The sequence below is a fragment of the Nilaparvata lugens genome, chromosome 12 (assembly GCF_014356525.2).
Source record: "Nilaparvata lugens isolate BPH chromosome 12, ASM1435652v1, whole genome shotgun sequence".
Taxonomy (NCBI): domain Eukaryota; kingdom Metazoa; phylum Arthropoda; class Insecta; order Hemiptera; family Delphacidae; genus Nilaparvata; species Nilaparvata lugens.
In genome coordinates this window covers 24,018,177-24,027,240 of record NC_052515.1, presented here as the reverse complement: position 1 = coordinate 24,027,240, position 9,064 = coordinate 24,018,177, and positions in this window count along the sequence as shown.

The window sequence follows — 9,064 nt, the reverse complement described above, 5'->3', positions numbered from 1 at the left end:
AAAGTTTCATAACATCGAGATTCAAGTATTAAAATCACCACGGTATTTAGATGAAAACGGTAGGGGTCATGAAATGTGTTCGCAGTGGCCAGCCAGCTAGATTGCGTTATCGCCACCAACCGAGGTTTTTAACACTATTTTATGAAACTTATTTGTTAAAAACAGATGATTGGATATATAATGACGTCAGCTACACCGGAAATTTAGCACAAACATGCGCGTGACACCTACCGTCTTCTATATACCGTGATAATCACTACTAGTTTATATTCTCTGAAGGGAGTGAATATAATACTATTGGTGCACCAAATATTATTGGTCCACTAGGTTTGCACCCATAGCTGGGTGCAAATATAGTGGAGCTGCGAAGGAAGCGTTAAGCTTGCCACCCACTCAACCGAATTCTTTCAAAATGATACCAAAAAAATGTGCTGAAAATGTGCTCTTAGAATATCATCTTTGAAAAAAATGTGCTCATTCCCTTGTCCTAAAAAAAGCACATTTAGTGGGTGGGGCCAGCTTCACGCCAGCCCCACCCACTCAAGGGAATGATTTGAGAATGATACCAAAGAAATGTGCTAAAAATGTGCTCTCAGAATACCCACTTTAAAAAAAATGTGCTCATTCCCCTGTCCTAAAAAAACACATTTAGTGGGTGGGGCCAGCTTCACGCCAGCCCCACCCACTCAAGGGAATGATTTGAGAATGATACCAAAAAAATGTGCTAAAAATGTGCTCTTAGAATATACACTTTAAAAAAAATGTGCTCATTCCCTTGTCCTAAAAAAAGCACATTTAGTGGGTAGGGCCAGCTTCATGCCAGCCCCACCCACTGAAGCAAATAATTTGAGAGTGGTATAGAAAAAATGTGCTAAAAATGTGTTTTTAGAATATGCACTTTCAGAAAAAAATATTCAGAATATGCATTTTTGAAAAAATGTACTCATCTCCATTACATTGAAATTTGACGAGATTCTCAAGTTCAAGCGCGGGGGGAGTGGTGGTGAACATTCCAAGCCTTATATCATGGCTTCTAGTGGAACAAATCTCAAGAACAAGGTATCAAATGAATGTGCTTGTTATGCATTCTCAGAAAATGCAGTTTTCAAAAAATGTGCTCATCTCCATTACATTGAAATTGGACGAGTTTCTCAAATTATGGCGCGGGGGGAGTGGTGGTGAACATTCCAAGCCTTATTTCATGACTTCTAGTGGAACAATTCTCAAGAACAAGGTATCAAATGAATGTGCTTGTTATGCATTCTCAGAAAATGCAGTTTTCAAAAAATGTGCTCATCTCCATTACATTGAAATTGGACGAGTTTCTCAAATTATGGCGCGGGGGGAGTGGTGGTGAACATTCCAAGCCTTATTTCATGACTTCTAGTGGAACAATTCTCAAGAACAAGGTATCAAATGAATGTGCTTGTTATGCATTCTCAGAAAATGCAGTTTTCAAAAAATGTGCTCATCTCCATTACATTGAAATTGGACGAGTTTCTCAAATTCAAGCGCGGGGGGAGTGGTGGTGAACATTCCAAGCCTTATATCATGACTTCTAGTGGAACAAATCTCAAGAACAAGGTATCAAATAATTGTGCTCGTTATGCATTTTCAGAATATGCAGTTTTTAAAAAATGTTCTCATCTCCATTACATTGAAATTGGACGAGTTTCTCAAATTATGGCGCGGGGGGAGTGGTGGTGAACATTCCAAGCCTTATATCATGGCTTCTAGTGGAACAAATCTCAAGAACAAGATATCAAATAATTGTGCTCGTTATGCATTTTCAGAATATGCAGTTTTTAAAAAATGTGCTCATCTCCATTACATTGAAATTGGACGAGTTTCTCAAATTATGCTGTGGGGGGAGTGGTGTTGAACATTCCAAGCCTTATATCATGGCTACTACTTAATAAAATCTTGAGATCAAGGTATCAAATAAATGTGCTCGTTATGCTTTACAAGAATATGCAGTTTTAAAAAAATGTGCTCATCTCCATTACATTGAAATTGGACAAGTTCCTCAAGTTATATCGCGGGGGTAGTGGTATTGAACATTCCAAGCCTTATATCATGGCTTCTAGTGGAACAAATCTTAAGAAGAAGGTATCAAATGAATGTGTTCGTTATGCATTTTCAGAATATGCAGTTTTTAGAAAATGTGCTCCTCTCCATTACATTGAAATTGGACGAGTTTCTCAAATTATGCTGTGGGGGGAGTGGTGGTGAACATTCCAAGCCTTATATCATAGCTTCTAGTGGAACAAATCCTAAGAACAAGGTTTCGAATAAATGTGCTCGTTATTTCTTACAAGAATATGCAGTTTTTAAAAAATGTGCCAAATGCATGACTTTGGAATTAGTTGAGTTTCTGAAGTTACATGGTGGATGCTTGTTTGTATTTAGACAAAGCATTTCATCATATATTCCAATATATTTTATCGTCGGCAAATTATAAAACATGATATCTGACATTTTCTCAATTTTGAAAGTGCTATACTAAACTCGATCTTCTGAAGGCATTCAATCTTCAATGTTTTTCTAGTAAAAAAATTTCTTGTTCCATTGAAAATTGTTGAAAAAATAAAGTTGTTCTAAGTAAATAAATTTCAAGCTGTTTAAAATTCAGAAAATCAAATATAATAAAATACTGCTCTTGAAATAAAAAAATATATTCATTAAATTTCACCTTTTCTATGCATTGATACTCAGTGCCTTAGTGGAAATTCTTCAATAGTAGGATTAATTATCAAAGTGAGCAATATTATAATGATTCATTATAACCCAATCACATAGAAGGTTACAAATTATAATTAAATTTCCATGATCTACTTTTACCTACTTCGAAAAGATAGAGGATGTTCCGCCGGCTATGCAGGTCTCAATCTTGCTGTTAAAACCAGAAAGGCTTCTTGATCACTCTAGCTGCCACTTTAAAAAACAGGAAACCCTATTTTATCTTTATCTCAAGTGGAAACTAGCTTGAAATGTAAAATAATTCTGCCTTTTTGAAGTGAGGATGAATGGAACACAAATAATAGGAAGATTCTTTATGAAATGAAAAAGGTTTTATTTACTTAATAATATTTACAAAAAATTGTATTTGTATTTTACAAAATTATAAACTTTATTATACAATTATTCCCAATATATATATTTAATTCACATTGAAATCATAATTTTAAATATACACACATAAAAAATACTATAAGGAAATCGAGTTCATGAATAAATCTTTAATTGAGTTTTCAAATTATTTCCGTGAGTCTTGTACTTATTTATTGTAATAAAAAGATTCAATCCTGTATTTACTCAGATTCCTTCAAATATTCAAAGTATACCTTTGTGTATTTTGTTCCTGTTATTGTATTGAAGCAATTTGTAAAATTTTTGTAGAGAAAAGAAATAAATACTGTAATCATTTATATAAATAAAATAATGAATGTAAATTAACATTCACAGAATAGGGAATTAATGCTTGACACATCATCACTCCTAAAGAGACAATCGAACTGATTAATTTGAAATTTCTATTGTTATCGTATCGAATTTATAGAATGATACCTACATTCAATTTTTAGAATGGAATTATCGAAGTTAGACTTGATCTATTTGTGCTTTCAACAGACCCTTGCGGAGCAAAGGTTACACCTGCTCGTAATCAATAAAAGTTTTCTTCAATTAACCTGTTTCAACAATAATTTCTTCCTTAAAACTCTTTCACTTTAGCAGGAAGGTTATTTCAATAGTATTAGTGAAAAACAAATATTGAATCAATACATTTGACGAACTTTATAACATTTCACATGGACATGTAAAAATTGTAAACAATTATACACTATTGAATTGTAATTTTTAACATTTCATTAGTTTAACATGAGTTTGTACACACAGTTAATTCAATTATATCATTTTTAATGCAGCAAAACTCGATATCCCTATCATAATCCAGTCGTCATGTCAAGAATACAACCACCCCAAAACTCCCTAAATATGGATCAATATCTTTTGAACTATGGAATTGGCATTGTTATTAATTTATCACATGATTTTTTAATTATGTGACTCATGGTTTCTCCTGATTCCATTTTGTGTACAGTTTTTTGCCTATCCTGATTTTTTTTAGAATAGAAGATAGAGAGTTTTGCAACTGGAAGAGTCATTTTGGAATCACTTGAGTTTGATTTTCATATCTATTCCATCAGTCCCTGTTTGAAATAATGCATTAGTGTTCTAAATATTTTCCATAAATATATTCTCCGTTGGGTATTATAACAGAGCCCCGTAATACTTTTTCCATTAGTATTACATAACAGCATACATTAATGACTCTCATCTAAATCTATGTGAGTAACCTATCATTACATTTTATACAAAAAAAAATCAATTCAATACACTCCAGTATTGAAGGCGAGGACCAAAAAGAATATATTTTAAAACTGATACAGGAATAGTTTTTAAACTAAGTGGTATCAGAAAAATAGAAATAATATAACAATAAATTTTTTCAGAAATAATTTTGTTTAAATTATCGGTAAAAAATACAGGAATTTTGATGAGAAAGTATGCTGGAGTGTATCATTTTATAGTGGCTATGAAGGACGCGCAAAAACATTAAAATGAACATGTATAATATGTAAAAAAATCTGGTGTGGTACACTCACACAACTTTCCTTGCTCATATCTGAAACTATGATCAGACTTCTGTACATGTGTATAAATAATAGTTTCAGAGTACTTTTCCTTTGTGTAAACTGTGAAATTCGATGATTTTTTAGTCGTCATTTTTTTAAAGTCGTCAAAACAGCTGTTCTACAGATGAAATAACTCGACTATGTGTTCTTTTTATGAACTGCGCTACCTACCTACCTCATGCATGAGAAGGAGGTTACTAAGTTTATTTCTCAAGGATGGGGTGGACCCCCCCCCCCATTAGTTTCCCAGAAAGAAGACTAATGCCAGTTGATAGAGCTGATAAATAACTATACAGGGGATGAATTTGAAAAAAATCGGTCAAGTTATTTTTGAGAAAATCGTGAAAAACATGATTTTTTACTAATTATCCGCCATTTCTCTCAAGAATATTACGGAGCTCCTGCAATTTTCCCAGAAATGAGACTCGTGTCAGTTGATAGGGCTTATAAATAGCTATCCATGGTATAAATTTGAAGAAAATCGTTAGAGCCGTTTTCGAGAAAACCAAGGCTTTTTAGTCATTATCCGCCATTTTTCTCAAGAATATTACGGAGCTCCTGAAATTTTCCCAGAAATGAGACTCATTTCAGTTGATAGGGCTTATAAATAGCTATCCATGGTATAAATTTGAAGAAAATCTTTAGAGCCGTTTTCGAGAAAACCGTGAAAAACATGTGTTTTTTAGTAATTATCCGCCATTTTGAATTCAATTTTATTCAATTTCTTATTGTCAGATCCTCTTGGCATAAGGACCTTAAGTTTAAAATTTCAAATCAATCGGTTAATTAGGAATGGAGTTATCGTGTTCACAGACATACACACATACACACACACACACACACACACACACACACACACACACACACACACACACACACACACACACAACACACACACACACACACACAGACCAACACCCAAAAATCATGTTTTTGGCTAAGGGGACCTTGAAACGTATAGAAAACTTGAAATTAGGGTCCTTAATTTTTTTGGAAAGCAATACTTTCCTTACCTATGGTAATAGGGCAAGGAAAGTAAAAAGGAATTTTTATAATCAGTATGTGGTTACCGTGATAAAGCATACGGTAACTATTTATATAGAGTTAGTCATATGTATGTTGGGGTTGGGGACTGTTATTGATATAATACTGTAACTTTCAGGATAAGTTATTGGTCGAATACTCTACCTTTTGACATACAACTGAATTTCAACCCCTGATAAGGGGGTGACTTAGGGGTTGTAGCTCGAATATTTTTTCAATGTAAACACCCATTGTGTGATACATCATTTCAAATGCCTTCTTGAAACAAGAAAATAATATCAATAAAAATGTTCTAAGATACTTGTATCCAATATTGCGGCTGAAGTTTATTCAATCCTTCCAAGGCCAAGGCCTAAAACTTCAATCAGCCGTAATTTTGGATATAAGTATCATAGAACAATTTTATTGATGTCATTTTCTTGTTTCAAGAAGGCATTTGAAATGATGTATCACACAATGAGTGTTTACATTAAAAAAATATTCGAGTTACAACCCTCAAGTCACCACCTTATTAGAGGTTGAAATTCTGCTATATATCAAAAAATAGAGTATTCGACCAATAGCTTATCCTGGAAGTTACAGTATTATATCTACAACAATCCCCGACCTATTGAAGTGCTCCCGTACATATAACTCACTCTGTATATAAAAACATTTGAAAGGCGTTTAATGTGTACAGGTTACAACAGGACTGTTGTATTACTGTTTTGTGTACGATAATAAAACTATACTAATTTCAAAGAAGAACTTTTTTGATATGAGTGCCAAAAAAACTTCATTCTATTTGAAAAGATAAGACTTGTCCTCCAGTTTACATATTCGAACAAGTATTTAATTTAAAAGATCTTATCACTAGGCTTGTGAACAATCCACAAATCCTCGATATCAATCAAAGTATTTCAAGTGGTGAATTGGATTTATGTTTATAATTGAAATTTGTCCAGTTATGAATATTGATTATTGTAGATTATTACTGTACAGAGTATTATAATTAAAATTTCAATAAATTACACTGCTCGAATGACATATTTCATGTGTCCATTTCAAAGTTTGAACTTTTCAAGAGAAATAGAATCTAATTTAGATCTTATTTCCAATCAAAACATAAGAGAAAACACTCATCATATTCATTATTCCAAAATTACAAAATTGGCAAGGTAGGTATAAAATTAAGTTTTTTAACATTATTGCAATTCCAAAGGCTGAACAGAACAGATTAATCCCTGCTTTCCTTCAACAAGATCACAGTACTACTATATTACTCACTACCTATATTGTCAAAAATATATATATATTTATTTATCTATAGTATCTGTGAGTTCTCAGTTTTCAGTAGACCAGCTCCACTGTTTGCTCATCAAAAATGAAACCTTTCACAATAAATTATGACAAAGTGGAGCATTTAAATACATATATACATATCATTCACATTTAGAATTTGTTCAGCTAATTATTGTATCATATTATTATTATTATCATACATATGAATAATTTGATTCAATGATGGATAATACGATTTGTTTATGATTCACAAAATGATAAGAAAATTTGCTATTTTGTCACATTATTTCATCAACTGTAGTTTACTTGCAGAATAAATTTATTGTGATTTCATATTAGTTACCGATTATGTTTTTGGTAGTACAATGTAGATATGAATTCTTTAAGAAAAAATATTCTAAGACTTTCACATTTTAAATAGTATAAATGAGGACATGCACGTTAATTTTTACATTTCCATCAATATTTATAACTGTGTCTCTTAAATCATCATGCATCTCCCAAGCTCCATTTCCTCTTAGTACATACCCCCGGTAATGGCCAACATCGGTATCTCTATTTGGTGGTATAAAACCAACAGCTCCTCTCAAAATGAAATTGATATTTTTGAAAAGCAAGTTTCTGGGAATGTCTTTCAAAAAGCATTTCAATTCTTCATTGACTCCTATTTGTACCCCAGCATTGTGTAGTCTCTCCTCCTTATTCACAACCTCGATCACAAGATGTGGCCCGACACGTGTGTGCTTCATTTTAATTCCTGAGCAGACCGGACCCTAGATAGAAATTTGAAAAATAATATTATTGTATAAGGAGCCACTGATCTCTTTTAAGGAAAGTCACTGAGCACTTGAATTACAGACATAAAATAGATTACTAGAAACCTTGAAAAATTCATTTAATATGTTTCTTGTTCACATTCATAGCTTGGACTTAACATTGGGAGATAATACCGTATTTCAGCGTAGCGTAGCTAAGTGTGAAGAGACACTAAAGGTACGTTGTCTCTGGTGCGGCTGAAACGATAGTCGTTGAACAATTATCGGTGGAATATGGCGATAATCGTTGAATCGTTTATCGATGGAATATCATCGTTTGGCCATAATCGTTGCAGTCATTGTCACTGATGCGATTATTATGCAATCTTTCAGTTGAAATTTGACTGTTGCCAAGTGAAGTTCTGAATTATGAGTTTAAAGTTTCATAACATCGAGATTCAAGTATTAAAATAACCACGGTATTTAGATGAAAACGGTTGGGGTCATGAAATGTGTGCGCAGTGGCCAGCCAGCTAGATTGCGTCATCGCCACCAACCGAGGTTTTTAACACTATTTTATGAAACTTATTTGTTAAAAACAGATGATTGGATATAAAATGACGTCAGCTACACCGGAAATTTAGCACAAACATGCGCGTGACACCTACCGTCTTCTATATACCGTGATAATCACTACTAGTTTATATTCTCTGAAGGGAGTGAATATAATACTATTGGTGCACCAAATATTATTGGTCCACTAGGTTTGCACCCATAGCTGGGTGCAAATATAGTGGAGCTGCGAAGGAAGCGTTAAGCTTGAGAATATTGAATGTAATGCATGTGTAATAAGGTGGCGCAAAATGTTTTTAATACATTGTATCACAATTTATTGTCTATATTATAAAATAACTATTAAGGTTCCTGACAAGTAAATAAATATGAATATACGCCTCCATGCATTGCATTCAACACTCGAGCGTCAAGCTACCTTCTCCGCTCCACTATATTTGCACCCATGACCTAATGACAGAGTACAGCTGGCAGTGTCTCGACGCGACGATACTCGGCCCTGTAAGCGCTCTCCTGAGCTTGTAACACTGCAGAAACAGCAAAACCAAACTTTTCAAATGGGATAATACTGATTGGGGGTGTTGGAACATGTGCTGGCCTTGTGAAATCCTCAGGGTAGAGCGGCGAAGGTAGCTTCCAGCTTGAGAGTATTGCATTTAATGCATGTATAATTAGATGGTGGCATACAGTGGAGCACTACGTGTGCCTCCATTT